The sequence below is a fragment of the Rana temporaria genome, chromosome 1 (assembly GCF_905171775.1).
Source record: "Rana temporaria chromosome 1, aRanTem1.1, whole genome shotgun sequence".
NCBI classification, from domain to species: Eukaryota; Metazoa; Chordata; class Amphibia; order Anura; family Ranidae; genus Rana; species Rana temporaria.
In genome coordinates, this window is record NC_053489.1 from 685,777,992 (window position 1) to 685,796,505 (window position 18,514).

The 18,514-nt window shown below is 47.7% G+C and overlaps 1 pseudogene; it reads right to left on the reverse strand.

Annotated features, from left to right (window-relative positions):
* Positions 1-3,936: 3,936 nt before the first annotated feature.
* Positions 3,937-5,901, reverse strand: LOC120924709 (annotated as a pseudogene).
* Between the last annotated feature and the right edge of the window lie 12,613 nt (positions 5,902-18,514).

Genomic DNA, 18,514 nt, shown 5'->3' on the forward strand with positions numbered 1-18,514 from the left:
GGGACAGGGCACTGGGGGCAGACCAGAAGGACAGGGCACTGGGGGCAGACCAGAGGGACAGGGCACTGGGGACAGACGAGAGGGACAGGGCACTGGGGACAGATGAGAGGGACAGGGCACTGGGGGCAGACCAGAGGGACAGGGCACTGGGGGCAGACCAGAGGGACAGGGCACTGGGGACAGACGAGAGGGACAGGGCACTGGGGGCAGACCAGAGGGACAGGGCACTGGGGGCAGACCAGAGGGACAGGGCACTGGGGACAGACGAGAGGGACAGGGCACTGGGGGCAGACCAGAGGGACAGGGCACTAGAACTGGATCTCTTCCCCATTCTCTTGCTGTCTCCTCTGCAACTCCCATCCATCCACTCTCTCTCTCTCCCATTCATCTCATCATCAGGAGCCTGTGTGTGCGGCTCCACGCTTGCATGTCCCCACTTCCCCCTTTTATTCAGGCTGGTAGAGAGGAGAGGAGCTGCAGCACAGCGGGAGGGAGTACAATCCAGCGCTGAGATCCACACAACTGCACAGCCATTGACACCATAGCACAGCGCACACTGACAGCGCACAGCACACATTGAGACCATAGCACAGCGCACAGCACACATTGAGACCAGTCTGTTCACAGTGCTCAGGCTGAACTGCTGGACACTTACATAGAGCACAAGGAGAAGAAAACGGCACAAACTGGAAGGCTGCCGCTCTCATGTCAGGGCAACTTTCAGTGAGCGCTGCACTGCCTACCTGGGACACCCGGAGTGGTAATTTTTGCAATCCTCCACCTGATTCATTACTTTCTGCTCTCCAGCTACATTGGTCGGGGGGGGGAGGGGGGCAGGCTCAGCGAGGTCATACTGTTAGGCTTAATGAGAATTGTAAGGAGAGCACCTGTGTACTGCTCTGCCTGTGCGCGGCTCACCAGACTACTTTTCCCGAGCATGCACCTTTCCTCTTCGGCCGCCAATCTCATCGGGGCTCTAAGTGTAGGCACAGATTGGAGGGAGATTGGTCATGCAGCCCTGTCATCACTCGCCCCCAGCTTAAATCCACTCGCCAAACGGTAGCAGGCGAGTGGAAATTTTGAGGGCTGATATACATATTTATAGCACTGATCGCTGTATAAATGTGAATGGTCCCAAAAATGTGTCCGATGTGTCTGCCGCAATATCGCAGATTGCCACCATTACTAGTAAAAAAAATAATAATAAAAAAATGTCATAATTCTGTCCCCTATTTTGTAGGCGCTATACCTTTTGCGCAAACCAATCACTATACGCTTATTTTTTTTTATTTTTTTTTAATATGTAGAATAATACGCATCGGCCTAAACTGAGAAAAAAATTGTCCTTTTTAAAAAAAATGGGTTATTTATTATAGCAAAAAGTAAAAAATATTGTGTTTTTTCCAAAATTGTCGCTCTTTTTTTGTTTATAGCGCAAAAAATAAAAACTGCAGAGGTGATCAAATACCACCAAAAGAAAGCTCTATTTGTGGGAAAAAAAGGACGCCAATTTTGTGTGGGAGCCACGTCGCACGACCACGCAATTGTCAGTTAAAGCGACACAGTGCCGGAAGCTGAAATTTCACCTGGGCAGGAGGGGGGTGTATGTGCCCAGTAAGCAAGTGGTTAAGACCGAGTACAAGTACCAATATTTTTTTTTTCAAGTACTCGCCTATACCGATTACCCATACTTTTTTTTTTTAATGTCATGTGACAGTAGCACTTATGGGCACTGATAGGTGACACTGACTGATGAGCACTGATGGGTGGCACTGACTGATGGCTGGCACTGACAGGCAGCACTTATGGGCACTGATAGGTGGCATTTGTGGACACTGATGGGCAGGCACTGAAATTCAGCACTGATTATCAATTGCTGGCCTGGCATAATAAGTGACATGAATGATAGGAAAGGAAGGATTTTGCAATGCTATATGGCAAATAGCAGTGACGGTGAACCTTGGCACCCCAGATGTTTTGCAACTACATTTCCCATGATGCTCAACTACACTGTAGAGCGCATGAGCATCATGGAAAATGTAGTTCCAAAACATCTGGGGTGCCAAGGTTCTCCATCACTGGCATATAGCATTGCAGAATCTTTCCTTTCCTCTCATCATTCATGTAATTTATCATATAGTATATACTATATGCTGCGACGCCCATTTGGTACACCTTGCACTCGACCGCAGCAAGCAGCAGTGGACATCTTGTTTCACCCAGCGCAAACTATATGGGCTGGGTGTAACCAGATGTCCACTGTTGGCTTACTGCAGGTTGTACCAAGATGGGCGTCGTGATGTTTAAACTCCGACGGAGACACGGAATGTCACTTCCTTTACCGAATGTGGCGGCTCCAGTCACCAATTTTGACGGAATATGTGGCAGCACCCTGCACCCCTGCCCAGGCCAGCTTACCCCTAGTTCCTCTGCTGTCAGTCTGTTGACTCGCTCTCCGCTCCGCCCTCTCTGCCCGCTGACTTCCGGTTTCCCTCTGCTGACTTCCGCTGCATTCCCAGGTATCTGATTAGGCATCGGGAGCATTTGCAAATGCTCGATATTAGTCCTGATACCGATACTAGTATCAGTTTTGGGACAACCCTAATTACAAGAGACATTAATTTCTATTATCTCTGAACATCTTTTTTTTGAATATCTTATATTTTTATTTTATCAAAAAGAGAAACATACAAAACAGAATACATATTCCATTAAATTCAACGTCCAACTATTACAGTTATACAGATATAACACATCTATTTACACATCTGTACCTATTCTTCCTTATTCTATCCATCCGGGCAGCATAATCGGACACTTAATCTATGCTTTCTATATCCCTCTCTCCTTCTTTGTTTAACCTTTTCTCCCGTAAACAAACCCCCCCTCCAAAAAAACATCTCCCCATGTCTACACCAGTCCACCAGCCTTGTCAAATGTGTTGCTCAATAGTATTTTATAGGGTTGTCCCGATACCACTTTTTTAAGACTGAGTACAAGTACCGATACTTTTTTCAAGTACTCGCCGATACCGAATACCTATACTTTTTTTTAATCTCATGTGACAGCGGCACATGTGTCAGTATTTTTTTTTTATCTTTAACAATTTGTTTTTAATTTTTTTAATTTTTTTACATTTTTTTTATTTATAATGCTTTCTTTTTTTTTAAGGGTGGGGGGGGAGGGGTGGACCGTGTCAGTGTGTTTTTTCTTTATCCAACTCACCCCCCTATCCACTCCCCCTCCACAAAACAAGTATTTCCACATCTCAGTACTCTCAGTACCCTTGGTTTCATCACTCCCCCTCTGTACACCTCTCTAGTGATGGTCATAGTGCCTGTGAAAAAAAAAAAAAATATATTTTTTTTTAAGCCCCAGTGATCTTTTATATCTCTCTCTTACTATCTTTTTTTCCCTTTTATTCACCTCTGTCTTAATTCAGATTCCGATCTCATGCAGTATCATTAAATCATTAAATCACTATATCATTATATCATTATCTACATATCAAATAGACCTCTGTGAGCCTGTGAGAAAAAAAAAAGAAAAAAAGAAAAAAGGGTAGAGGAATTTAACCTCTGTCCTCTATATTCCAGAGATCTCTCTACAACCAAGTGACCTACTACTCCTCAAATACACCTATAGCCGGATTCACAAAGACTCACACCGACGTATCTACTGATACGCCGCGTAAGTCCACGGATGCGCCGTCATATCTATGCGCCGTATTCTTGAAACCAGATACGCCTGAATTCTGGCTCCATCCGATCGACGTAAGTCTCCTACGCCGTCGCATCATTGGGCGCATATTTACGCTGGCCGCAAGCGGCGCTTCTATTGATTTACGAGTTGAATATGCAAATGACCAAGATACGCCGATTCACGAACGTACTTGCGCCCGTCGCATGAGTATACGCTGTTTACGTAAGGCGTACGTCCGGCGTAAAGTTAAACCACCAAATAGCTGATCTAAGTCATGTTAGGGTATGGACGTCGGAACTGACGTCCCCCGGAACCTGCAGCTTTATAAATAAATCAGTTATGTTGGTTCTTATACTCTGCTTCCTCCTATTGGCTGAGTATTACTCCAATCAGATTCTCTGCCCTGTGATGTCATCCGCATCTGGACAGATTTATCTGATTCCCCCCAGATATCTTTATACAGGAACCTAACCCTACATATACCCCAGCATGGAGGGGCTCAGTGAAGGTGGTGGTGAAGGTGTGGAGATGTCGGATCGGGTCACACAATTCAAAAAAAGAGATCCACCCAGCTTCATAATCCAGATCTATCCTGACTCTCTTACTGGAGACATCGTCGGGTAATGGGATCAGTTTACTGTCATGTCTCACTATGTACTGATTACCCGACCCCCTCTCCAAACCCCAGGACTTCTTATTATATCCAATCACTGAATGATATCCTTTCCTGTCTATACTGGGGTAACACATCCCGACTATACAGAACAATGACCCCCCGACATCCACTTCCCAGTAATGCCTCCCTGAGGAGAACCTCTGACTGCTCATCACCTGATAATTCTGAAATCTCTCTGGTGTTTCTGGGCGATTATGATGTGATGATAATGATGATGCAGATTTCCTGTCATCTGATATATGGAGATTATTACCAGCTGTCCTCACATCCAGTAATATGTCTGTAACCCCCGATGTTTGCTGTATTATATCACATAAACCTGTGTGTAATGTGTGTGAGATGCCCGCCACATCCAGATCCCCTCCATCATGGAGGAGTTTATCACGTCTCTCTCTGTCCTCATCATCCTCCGTATCACACAAGTCACCTGTGTCTGATTCCTGGAGGACAGTCAGTGGATCCGTCATGTTACACAGCTCCTCAATGTCCTGCATCTTCCTGGACAGCTCCTCCTTCTTTATTTCCAGATCCTCGAGCAGATCATTGATTAACACGGAGATCCGCTCTGCCTGCCCGGAGATGTCCCTCAGGACTCTCTACTCCAAGTCTTCCAGACGTCTCCTGAGGTCTCTGAACAGGACAGTGACTCTCTCTGTTTCATCATCTGCTTTTCCTTGTACTTTCCTCCTGTGCTCCTCCAGACTCTGGACTCTTTTCTCCATCTCCTCTCTCTCTGTCACCAGTTTCTGCAGAACATTCCTCAGTTTCTTCTTCTTCATCTCAGAGGCCTCATCCAGAGTCTCCACCTGGTGTCCCCGATGTTCTCCATCCAGCCTGCAGGACACACAGATACAGGAGGAGTCCTCAGTGCAGTAATACTCCAGGATCTTCTTATGGACAGAGCATTTCCTGTTCTCCAGGGAAGTGGTGAGGTCACATAAGACGTGTTCTGGTGACTTGCTGTGGACTCTCAGGTGATTGTCACACAGAGAAGCTTCACAATGCAGACAGGATATGACAGCAGGTACAGGAGTGTGAATACAGTAAGTACAGAAGACCCCGGACTCCTCCTGATCTGGATGGGTGGACAGGAAATTCTCCACTATGTTACGCAGTGTTATGTTCCTGTGCAGTGCAGGCCGATCCTGGAACTCTTCTCTACATTCAGGACAAGAATAACCTCCAGACCTCTGCTGTGTATCCAACACATGACCAATACAGTCCCGGCAGAAGTTGTGTCCACATTTCAGGGTCACAGGATCTGTATAAATGTTCAGACAGACGGAACATTCCAGCTCCTTCCTTAGATCAGCAGACGCCATCGCTGAGAGCAGAAGAGAGAAATGACACTAAAGTCTCTGACACTCATTAACCAGTTCTGTACATTCCTACACAGGGAGGGGCTGAGACTGAGACACGTAGTCATAGGAGTCCTTATACAGAGGAACACAGATAATACATGGGAGGGGCTGAGACTGAGACACGTAGTCATAGGAGTCCTTATACAGAGGAACACAGATAATACATGGGAGGGGCTGATACTGAGACACGTAGTCATAGGAATCCTTATACAGAGGAACACAGATAATACATGGGAGGGGCTGAGACTGAGACACGTAGTCATAGGAATCCTTATACAGAGGAACACAGATAATACATGGGAGGGGCTGAGACTGAGACACAGAGTCATAGGAATCCTTATACAGAGGAACACAGATAATACATGGGAGGGATCCTGACAATAATCTCCCTATCTGGGGAAAATAAAGGACATGTAATAACCTGTGGAAACTAACTACCAATAATATACTTCCTGCTAGCAAAGAACCTTAGGTTCTGTTGGATCATGCATTTGTCCTGATCTCCAGCCATTTCAGAAACACAGTAAACTGATGCAAATGTTTGCTGCCATACAAACCAATTACCATTCATACAATCCCTGACCATTGAACTGTGGTCAGGTGGCTTTTAAGGGCCAATAATGAGGTTTTCTACCGTGCCAGCCCCCTCTGAATAAAGGTCAGGGTTCCCAGCAACCTTTTCCCAGTTAGTGTGTAAGCACGTGCTTACAGTGTGGTACCCAATCTATGTGTTCTTTGAGTATTTTCATATAGAGATAGTTACTTCTGTTGTGGAAATGCTATAAAGATGTATTTAACATGTATTGTCATAGTGTTGCCCAGTGTTAGTACTCCTGCAGCCCGCTCTAAAGAGCTGACTGGGGCAGACTGACGCTGGTTGAGTTCCATCTGCTAGTGGAAAACTTCCTGGGATTGGAGAGAGGTGTTTGCAGAGTGGGGGTACAGTGGGGATGGAAAGTTTGGGCACCCCAGGTAATAATTTGTATTAATGTGCATAACAAAGCCAAGGAAAGATGGAAAAAACTCCAAAAGGCATCAAATTACAGATTAGACATTCTTATAATATGTCAAAAAAAGTTAGATTTTATTTCCATCATTTACACTTTAAAAATGACAGAAAACAAAAAAATGGCGTCTGCAAAAGTTTGGGCACCCTGCAGAATTTCTAGCATGCCCCGCCCTCTTTGCAAAGCTGAGACCTGCCAGTGTCATGGATTGTTCTCAATCATCGTCTGGGAAGACCAGGTGATGTCAATCTCAAAGGTTTTAAATGGCCAGACTCATCTGACCTTGCCCCAACAATCAGCACCATGGCTTCTTCTAAGCAGTTGTCTAGAAAACTGAAAGTGAAAATAGTTGTCGCTCACAAAGCTGGAGAAGCGATAAGAAGATAGCAAAGCGTTTTCAGATGTCAGTATCCTCTGTTCGGAATGTAATTAAGAAATGGCAGTCATCAGGAACAGTGGAAGGTAAAGCAAGATCTGGAAGACCAAGAAAAATATCAGACAGAACAGCTCGCAGGATTGTGAGAAAAGCAATTCAAAACCCACGTTTGACGGCACCATCCCTCCAGAAAGATCTGGCAGACACTGGAGTTGTGGTACACTATTCCACTATAAAGAGATACTTGTACAAATATGGTCTTCATGGAGGAGTCATCAGAAGAAAACCTCTTCTACGTCCTCACCACAAAAATCAGCGTTTGAACTTTGCAAATGAACATATAGACAAGCCTGATGCATTGTGGAAACAAGTTCTGTGGACCGATGAGGTTAAAATATAACTTTTTGGCCCGAATGAGCAAAGGTACGTTTGGAGAAGAAAGGGCACAGAATTTAATGAAAAGAACCTCTGTCCAACTGTGAAGCATGGGGGTGGATCAATCATGCTTTGGGGTTGTATTGCAGCCAGTGGCACAGGGAACATTTCACGAGTAGAAGGAAAAATGGATTCAATAAAATTTCAGCAAATTTTGGATGGTAACTTGATGCCATCTGTGAAAAAGCTGAAGTTAAAGAGAGGATGGCTTCTACAAATGGATAATGATCCTAAACACACCTCAAAATCTACGGGGGATTACATCAAGAGGCGTAAACTGAAGGTTTTGCCATGGCCTTCACAATCTCCTGACCCCAACATAATTGAAAATCTATGGATAGACCTTAAAAGAGCAGTGCGTGACAGACAGCCCAGAAATCTCAAAGAACTGGAAGACTTCTGTAAGGAAGAATGGGCAAAGATCCCTCAAACAAGAATTGAAAGACTCTTGGCTGGCTACAAAAAGCGTTTACAAGCTGTGATACTTGCCAAAGGGGGCAGTACAAGATATTAACTCTGCAGGGTGCCCAAACTTTTTCAGACGCCATTTTTTGGTTTTCTGTAATTTTGAAAGTGTAAATGATGGAAATAAAATCTAACTTTTGTTGACATATTATAAGAATGTCTAATCTGTTATTTGAATGAATGAATGAATGAATGAATGAATGAAAAACTTATATAGCGCAGCACATGCGAACTAAATCGCCTCTGGGCGCTCGTTGTTCCTGTCTCTCTTGATATCAAAAGAGATGAGTTTTGATCTTTCGTCTGAAGGTCAGGTGGTTTTCCTCCAACCGAATGCTGGTTGGTAAAGCGTTCCATAGTCTGGGACCTTGGAGCGCAAATCTTCTTTCTCCTTTGGACTTGAATTTGGCTTTGGGTATCTGAAGCAGATTTTGGTTGGTATTTGATGCCTTTTGGAGATTTTTCCATCTTTCCTTGGATTCGTTATGCACATTAATACAAATTTTTACCTGGGGTGCCCAAACTTTCGATCCCCACTGTATGTCCGCCAGCGAAAGGGCCCCTGTGCATTGCACAGACTATTGTCTGAGGGGATATATTCACTCTGCAAGGACATTATCGGTTATAGGTGGATGTACGCTCTTGTCTCTGCTGCGTGTCTGATCAGCATGGTCGGGACTCGTAGCGTACACCTGCAGATAACCTCCCATCTCCAGGAACGGTAGTATAATCCAGGAATGCGTTGTTCTCTGGAACAACGCAGAATAAGGATTCATAACCAGCGGTAAATACGTGAGTCTTTGAGTTGTTATGGTCAGAGATGGAGTTCACGTATACGTTCCGCCAGCTCTGCTACCCAAATAAAATTGATGTCCTTTTTTTCCCACAAATAGAGCTTTCTTTTGGTGATATTTGATCACCTCTGCGGTTTTTATTTTTTGTGCTATAAATATATATATTTTTTAACTTTTTGCTATCATAAATATCCCCAAAATTTAGAAAAATAAACTATTTTCTTCAGTTTAGGCCAATATGTATTCTTCTACATATTTTTGGTACCAAAAAAAAAAAAAAAACACAATTAGTGTACATTGATTAGTTTGCGCAAAAGACATTGTGGGCGCCGGCAATTCACAGGTCCCTTTATACTCCTGGATACATGTATAGAGCCATGGCAGGTCCTTTTATACGCCTCCTATATGCATGTATAGAGCCATGACAGGCCCTCTTTATACATGTATAGAGCCATGACAGGCCCTCTTTATACATCTATAGGGCCATGACAGGCCCTCGTTATACTCCTTTATACATGTATAGAGCCATGACAACTACTCTTTATAGCCCTATATACCATTTATAGAGCCATGACAGGTCCTCTTTATACTCCTATATACATGTATAGAGCCATAACAGGTCCTCTTGATATTCATTTACATGTATAGAGCAATGACAGGTCCTCTTTATACTCCTTTATACATGTATAGAGCCATGACGGGTCCCCTTTAGTTATCATGATATAAAATAATGAATGTGGGGGCCTTTTGGTGGGCGTGATTTTTTTTCTGGGGGGGGGCAGCATTTCATTCTTGGTCCCAGGCAGCACAATGTCTTGGGCCGGCACTGCTTCCTGGGATTTGAAAAAAATCTCAGCATCCCCGGAGACCTGGACCCCCTGACCCTTCCAATCTGAGCATCTCACTCCCTGGCCCCTGGACTCTACCTTATGCATTATATACATTATATTGTATACAGCACCCTCCGCCCCGTGGAAGCGTGGTGATACCCCCAGAGATAGGGTGGGATGACATTTGACCTCACAAGTAGATCACTAGACAATTTCCCGGGCTTTCTGAGTCCTGCCCCCCTGTTTTGTGTCTCATACATTTCAGGGGAGGGCTCAGAGCGCTGGTCTTCCACATGGGATTTTAGAGGAAGAACTGCAACACCATGTAGGCCTAATGGAGAACGTGTTCCCCCCTTTTTGGTGGGATTCTGGGATTCTCCATGGACTAGGAACCTACCATTGCTGAATGAACTTTGCTTGTCTGGAAGGTATGAACCTGGCAGCCTACATTAGTTGGTAAAATTTCTATAAAGTTGCGCTTGGCCAAATAATTAAACCAGGAAAATGGGGATCTCTCCGTTTACATTGGCAAATCCCTGTTCTGCTTCTCATCACCATGATCGCGGGTGGCCGGCGGACATCTAATCTGCCGGACCTGCGTGCAAGCTCCCGCGGTGCGCCCGCAGTACCACATGCACAGACCGATGTACAGGTACGTCGGTTTGTACAGCCAAGCCGCCTTGCCGCAGTATATATATATACGGAAGGCAGCCGGCAAGTGGTTAAGGTTGTCTTTTTTCCCCTTCTTTCATATTTTTATATTTTATTTTTAGTTTCTGATAGGAGTAGTCTGGGCAGCTCTGTGCAGCCATATGGTCCTTGGCACTACTAACCACCATCAATGCTGCTGCAGCTGTCCTCTCTTTTTCCCCAGCCATAAGTGAAAAAGAGAGAGCGGCTGGGTGGGGGGGGATGGGATCTCAACGTCCACCGACACCAAAGAGAGGACACTATGATTGGCTGCAGCCACAGCCAAGGGAGGAGAGCTGGCTCATTAACCTCAGGGATACTGGGGGCTTATGGGGATATATTCTCCAGGGAGGCAGCCCCTGATCAGAAAAGACCGTGTGGGACTACAAGTCTCAGTAGAACTGTGTGCTAGAAGGGGAAATAAGAACTGGAAAGCCCATGCTGCTGTGGTCTGCTCACGTGGAGAGTTGGAACAGAGGACAATTGTGTGATGGCTGGGGTAAGGTGACCAGATTTTTTTTATGAAATCTGGGGGATATATTTTTTTTTTACTAGTAATGGTGGCAATCAGGGCCTTATCCCCACAACCCTTGCCCGGTGGTTGTGGGGGTCTGCGGGCGGGGGGCTTATCAGAATCTGCGGGGTTCCCCTTAACATCCATTCCAGACCTGAAGGGCCTGGTAATGGAATTTGGGGGGACCCCCACGCTATTATTATTTTTTTTTTTATGAATGAATTCGCTCTGAATTGCCAGAGCCGACAATTCATTATAGCCGCACGGCCAGTTTTAAAATACTTTTTTTCCTTTCAGAAATGAGACTTTGTGCAGGGACAGTTCTATGTACGGGAAACATGCGATATTTCACATGCTAACTTTACACCCCCCCCCAGGTACGAAATTTAAAGTAATATTTCACTTTTATTGTTTCACTTTTAGCATTATTAAATTCACTGCTCCCGAAAAAACTGCAGTTTTTAAAACTTTTTTTTTCATTGATACATGTTTCCTGGGACAGGACCCGGGTCCCCAAACACTTTTTAGGACAATAACTTGCATATTAGCCTTTAAAATTAACACTTTAGATTTCTCCCATAGACTTTAACAGGGTGTTCCGCGGCTTTTCGAATTTGCCGCGAACACCCCTAATTGTTCGTTGTTCGCCGAACAGGCGAACAGGCAATGTTCGAGTCGAACACGAGTTTGACTCGAACTCGAAGCTCATCCCTACTCTCTGGGCCTCGGCTACTACTGGTTGGGGGGGAGTGGAGGAAGATCTCTCCGCCAGGGAAGGCAAGGAGATAAGCAGGCAGGCAGCTGGCCGGGACTTGAGCAGAAGAACATGCGAGCGGAGCTGAATAGGCATGCACCCGAAACTAAATAAATATTCCTTTGGCTCCAACCAGCACATGATCATCAGAAAGGGGCACAGATAATGGAAAAAAATACACCCCCCTAAGCTAGTAGGAGTGGGGGGTGTAATTCAGATTTTTTCTTTTAATTCTGCACTGACTGTCTTTGAAATTGCCCCAGCCCCTGTTCAAATCAAATCCAGGGACAAAACCGGGGACAGACTTGGTCCGGGGTTAGTGTCCTCAATCCGGGGACTGTCCCCAGAAACCGGGGATGTCTGGTCACCCTATGTTGGGGATCACCTTCTTAGAGAGAAGTGGGGCTCTTTGTGTTGTACTGTGTGCTAGGCAGACAAGTATGGAGCCGTAGTGAAACGTAGGTGGAGTACAACATGACAGGGTGTAGGTAACTGGCAGTGGGGAAGAGGTTAAAGGAATGGGGGTGGTCAGTATAGTAGGAGTCTTACTGGATTGGAGGATGCAGCAAAGGGGAGGAGTTGGCTGGATTCGTTGGGAGAGAGGAGGAGGGGGCAGCAGCAGTCTAGGAGAGGAAGCCTGAAGGGAAAGTCATCCTCCAGCGGTACGTTCGGCCTGGGTAGACAGTGAGGGACCATGAGTGAGGTAGCTAGCCTGTTAGAGCAGCTGAAGGCTGTGGCGGAGGTCCATGGAGCGGACTGGCTACAAAGCCAGATTACCGCGTCTCTGCGGGGGGTACAGCAGGGCCCTCCCACCACGCGGCCTGCATCCACGCGCTCCAGGCGGTCTATTCCGCCGGAGCGCTTTAGCCCGGACAATACCCCCAGGTCACAGAGGAGGGTGAGGAGCCCCAGTCGGTCCCCGTCGGGGGGGAGGGCGCAGGGCGCACAGCGCGGCGATTCCCGTGGTTCTAGGCCTCCTTCCCCTGTGGTAGTACGGGCGCAGATCCATTCGGCTGCCCCCACTGGCGACGCTCCGGTCGGGGGGGCGGCCCGACGTGGGAAGGACCCTCCAGCAGGCGCCGGCCTAGCGCGATCCACAGGCGGCGGCCTAGCACGTGGCGAGGCCTCCACTAGCGGTGGGGGGGGAGCGGCAACAGTAAATTCGCGCCAGTCGGGAGGTCCCGCCTCCAGGTCTCTGCAGGGGCCTGGGAGGGTTGACCGGAGAGGGGATGGTGCTCAGGCCGCGTCGGCGGTGCTGAGGGATGAGCTTATCGAGGAATTCAGCAGCGATGGAGAGGAGAGCCCTCGGGGGGGGGTCGCCCCCGCCCCTCTCACTACGCCAGCTGTGTCCAGAGGTCGAGGTGGAAGAGGAGAGGAGCGTCTGAGGCCACACGGGCAGGCGGCGGTGCTATCCAGCAGCAGTGAGGAGGGGGAGCTGACAGAGGACCCCCTGGAGGACGGGAGAGCAGCAGGACTTTCGGCTGGAGGACCGTCACGGCCGCGCCGACCTGGTAAGACCAAGTCTCAACGTTCTATGGGGGAGGTGGGCCGGTGGTGTCACATGAGATTAGTGGGGGGGTGGCGGTGCTTAATCACACGGGGGAAGGGGGGGTCTGGGATGCTTTGCGGGAGCTTCTGCGCAGGTTAGATGGGAGTGCCCCCCAAGTTCCAGCCCCGGTGGGTCCATGGGTCCCTCCCGCACAGGTGGGTCTCCCCACGGGGTCAGCACCCCTTTTGCAGGCAGCGCAGGTAACAGTGGTTACCCCCCCCACACAGACAGCACCCACAACGGGGGTTGCAGGGACGCAGACAGAGAAGGACAGCGAGGGATCTGCGGCGGCGCGGAAAGACAAGGACAAGGACGTCGAGAAAGTCCGGTTGGACGACGCGGCGAGGGGAGAGATTTACATTTGTTTTGAGGGGCCGCTAGGGGCCCACCTGAAGCCGGAGGTGAGGGAAAAAATTGGAAAAGACGAGTTTGTGGAAATTTTTTCACTGCTCCCGCTGGAAAAATTTAATCTCGACCGGGTAAAACCGGACGAGAGTAAAAAAGATGAGGAGGAGAAGCGCAGATACAGGCTGATTCCACGCACGTTTGCGAATTGGCTGCAAGCGTTTGCGATTTTTGCGAGCGTAATTGGGGAAAAGGCCCCCGAGAACTGCTCCGCACTGTTTTGTTACCTTGATGCCATTCATGAAGCGCATAGGGTTTATGGGGGGTTAGCGTGGCTGCGGTATGACGAACAATTTCGTCAGCGTAAGGCAGTGCGGCCGTCCATTCGGTGGGACCATAAGGACATCAGCTTGTGGATGAGGTTGATGACCAGGCCGGCGAGCCAGTCTTTTCCAGGGGGGGCCGGCGGCACTTCCGCCGCGGGATCGCCGGCCCTTAAAAAGAAAGGGGTCTGTTGGCAGTTCAATGACGGAACCTGTAGGTTTGGCGGGTCATGCCGATTCAAACATGAGTGTTCAGGATGTGGGGGGACACACGCCTTTAACAGATGTTTTAAACAAGGAAAAGGACGTTCCGGAGAGGGCGCTGGAAAAGGGACTGACGCCGGTGAGACTGGGAAGGATGCTGCCTTTTCTAAGTAAGTATCCGGTTAGGGCGGCGGCTGGCTTGTTGGAAGCGGGTTTCAGGGAGGGTTTCGTGATTCCTAGTACGATGCTGGAGGTCCCTCCGGTGTCGGGGAATTTGAGGTCGGCACTGCTCCATCAAGGAGTGGTGTCGGCAAAATTGGCCAAGGAAGTGGCGCTAGGCCGGATGGCTGGCCCATTTTCGGAGCCGCCGGTAGCGGGCTTGATAGTGTCCCCGCTAGGGGTGGTTCCTAAGAAGGAGGCGGGGCAGTTTCGGATGATTCATCATCTGTCTTACCCAAAGGGGAGTTCGGTGAACGATGGTATTGACCCGCAGCAATGTGCGGTTACCTATACGTCGTTCGATGCGGCTGTTTCCTGGGTTCGGAAATACGGCAGGGGTGCCCTGATGGCTAAGACGGATGTCGAATCGGCATTTCGGCTTTTGCCGGTGCATCCCGCCAGTTTGCGTTTGCTAGGGTGTCACTGGCAGGGTGAATATTTCGTTGATCGTTGCCTGCCGATGGGGTGCTCCATTTCCTGCGCCTTGTTTGAGGCTTTTAGTTCATTCTTTGAATGGACGGTCAGGGAGGTGGCGGGGGTGAATTCCGTCATCCACTATTTGGATGACTTCCTGTGTGTGGGGCCCCCGGAGTCCCGCTGTTGCGGGGTGTTGCTAGGCACAGTGCAGTACTTGGCGGAGCGTTTTGGCATTCCCTTGGCGGCGGACAAAACGGAGGGCCCGGCTTCGGAATTGGTTTTCTTAGGGATCACTATTGACTCCATGGCCATGGAGTGTAGGTTGCCGGAGGAAAAAGTGGTGGCGCTGCGGAGTGAGGTAAGTGTAGCTCGGGTCAAGAGGAAGATTCGGTTGAAGGAGCTGCAGTCTTTGTTGGGAAAGTTAAATTTTGCCTGTAGAATCATTCCTATGGGGCGCATCTTCAGCCGGCGGTTGTCGGCGGCCACGGCGGGGGTTTGAGTGCCGAACCATTTTGTGCGGCTGACCACTGAATTGAGGGATGATCTGAGGGTTTGGGGGACCTTTTTGGATTCCTTCAATGGTCGCTCGATGTGGCAAACAGGACCGGTCAGCAATGCTGATTTGGTGTTGTTCACAGACGCGGCAGGGTCGGTGGGTTACGGAGCTTACTGTCAAGGTCGGTGGAGCGCTGAGCCCTGGCCGGAGGCATGGAAGGAAGCTGGTTTCCTTCGCAACTTGGTGTTACTGGAGTTATTTCCCATTGTGGTGGCAGTGGAATTGTGGGGGGAATCTCTCAGGAATAGGAAAGTGCGGTTCAATTGCGACAACATGGGGGTGGTGTGGGCCATTAACAATATCTCGGCATCTTCCCCCCCAGTGATCAGGCTTCTGCGTTACCTGGTGCTTAAGTGTTTGTTATGAATATGTTGACTGATGTGTTTATGATATGTCATGTTATGTGTTAGTTGGGGCTTTTTGCTAGGTATTTTCAATTTTGTCATTTCAGATCCCCAAGGATGCCTAGTCTGGATTTTGGGACATTCATTTGTTTTTTGGGGGGCAAGGCGGGCGGATGTCAAGCCCGGGGGTAGACAGCTGGGTTTGCCCAGGGAGGAAGGAAGGGTCAGGTGGATTGGTATCCGGGGCTTGATGTGGCAGAAGGTAGTACCGGAGGTTCACAGGGGCGCAAGTTTAGACCGGGTACCGGACATTTTGGTAATACATGCGGGGGGGAATGACCTGGGCATTCGTCCTATGCGTCAGGTTATTAAGGACATCCAATGGGATTTCCGGCGTCTCCGGGCCTCTTTTCCCGACTTAATCATAGTCTGGTCAGATATTGTGGCTCGTATGGCGTGGAGAGAGGCTCGGTCGCTGGAAAGGTTAGATAAGGCCCGTATAAAAGTAAACAGGGAGGTGGGCAGGTTTGTAGTCCAACAGGGGGGGGTGGCAGTTCGCCATCCAGAACTCGAAGTCGAGACCTGGAGGTATTTGAGAGGAGATGGGGTGCATCTCAACCCGATCGGGATCGATCTTTGGGCCCTGGGATTGGAGGAGGGCATCAGGAGGGCTTTTTTCGTTTGGCGGCGGGCACAAGTGTGAGGTGTCTCACTTGTGCCGCAGTGGCGGTGTGTGCCCTGACGTTTTTCTAAAGAGAAGGATGGTTGGGTACAACGGTAGGGGCACGTTTCAGGGATTGAGTCCTCCTCGGTGGTCTGGTGTCAGTCTGGACCACCAGGGAGAAGTGGGTGGGTCTGTGGTCAGCTAGGGTCCTCGAGGCGGTGGTTGCGACTGGGGACATGTTGTTAGCTACGAGGGTACCACAGGCCCAAAAAGAGTGATCAGTGGGTTGTCAGGGGGCTGACAACCAAGGAATGGTAAAAATGTTTATTTAAAATGTTGTTGTTTTATATATTTGGGATTGGGATATATATATATATATATTTTTATATATATATACAATTATTTTGGTTATTTTGTTAAATAAAGGCCGAACAGGCCATTTTAATATAGCAGGTGTCAGTGTGGTCATTTATAGAGAGTTAAGGGGTATATGTATTTGTGTTGGTTGGTGCAGTAAGTTATCCGGCTGCCCTAGTCATGCCATAGAGCCTGCTGTGCTCCTTTGCTTCTACCCAGAGAGAAAATGTCAAAAGTGTTTCAGACTGCAGATGGTGCTACTAGTAAAGCAAAGGACCAAATCCTCTAATATATCAGTAATTTATTCCAAATATTTGTTGAAAAGATTTTGACAAAACATTTATAAAAAAAATATATACATCATTAGCCTTCTTGAGGTCTGCAATGTTCAAGGTTAAAAGACAATAACATTATCTGTCATCTTCGGTCTGATGGTGTGGTCCTGTCAATTACACAGGTCATGTTGTGGTTTCAAAGTTCCACTTCTTCTGGTGTCTGTGAAGAATTACATTGATAGCACTGAGCGATGGACCAAAGATTGGAGATCACCTCCTCACCAAACCATCAAGATTGTAGACCACTTCCTCACCAAACCATCAAGATTGGAGACCACCTCCTTACCAAGCCATCAAGATTGGAGACCACCTCCTCACCAAACCATCAAGACTGAAGACCACCTTCTCACCAAACCATCAAGACTAAAGACCACTTCCTCACCAAACCATCAAGATTGGAGACCACTTCTTACCAAACCACCAAGATTGGAGACCACTTCCTCACCAAATCATCAAGATTGGAGACCACCTTCTCACCAAACCATCAAGACTGAAGACCACTTCCTCACCAAACCATTAAAATTGGAGACCACTTCCTCACCAAACCATCAAGATTGGAGACCACTTCCTCACCAAACCATCAAGATTGGAGACCACTTCCTCACCAAACCATCAAGATTGGAGACCACTTCCTCACCAAACCATCAAGACTGAAGACCACCTTCTCATCAAACAATTAAGATTTAAGACCACTTTTTCACCAAACCATACAGACTGAAGACCACTTCCCCATCAAACCATCAAGATTGGAGACCACCTCCTCGCCAAATCATCAGGATTACAGTAGAGACCATATTCTCACCAAATCTGCAAGATTGGAGACCACCTCCTCATTAAACCATCAAGATAGGAGCCCACCTCCTCAACAAATTATCAAGAATGAAGGCCACTCATTTATATGCATGTACATAGGGGTATTTCCCTGGAGATGTAGGAGGTTGGATCTAAGCATGGATGATTACTCAATCTATGTGTAATATGTGTACTATCCACATTGTTCCTGCTACTGTACATATTGGTTACTGTTTTGGCATCCGAGGGTTAATCTCTTATGTAAAGGAAATGCTTTGTACAATGTAAACCTATGTTATACTTGAAAAATGAATAAAATTTCCCCCCCCCCCCCAAAAAAAAAGACTAAAGGCCACTTCCTTACCAAACCATCAATATTGGAGACCACACCCTTCCCAAATCATCAAGATTAAAGACCACTTCCTCACCAAACCATCAAGACTGAAAACCACTTCCTCACCAAACCATCAAGACTGAAAACCACTTCCTCACCAAACCATCAAGATTGGAGACCACATCTTCACCAAACCATCAAGATTGGAGACCACGTCCTCACCAAATCTTCAAGATTGAAGACCGCCACCTCACTAAACCATAAAAATTGGAGACCACACCCTCACCAAATCATCAAGATTAAAGACCATCTCCTCACCAAACCATGAAGACTGAAGACCATTTCTTTACCAAACCCACAAGATTGGAGACAACCTCCTCACCAAACCATCAAGATTGAAGACCACCTCCTCAGTAAACGAAAAAGATTGGAGACTACCTCCTCACCATACCATGAAGACTGAAGACCAAT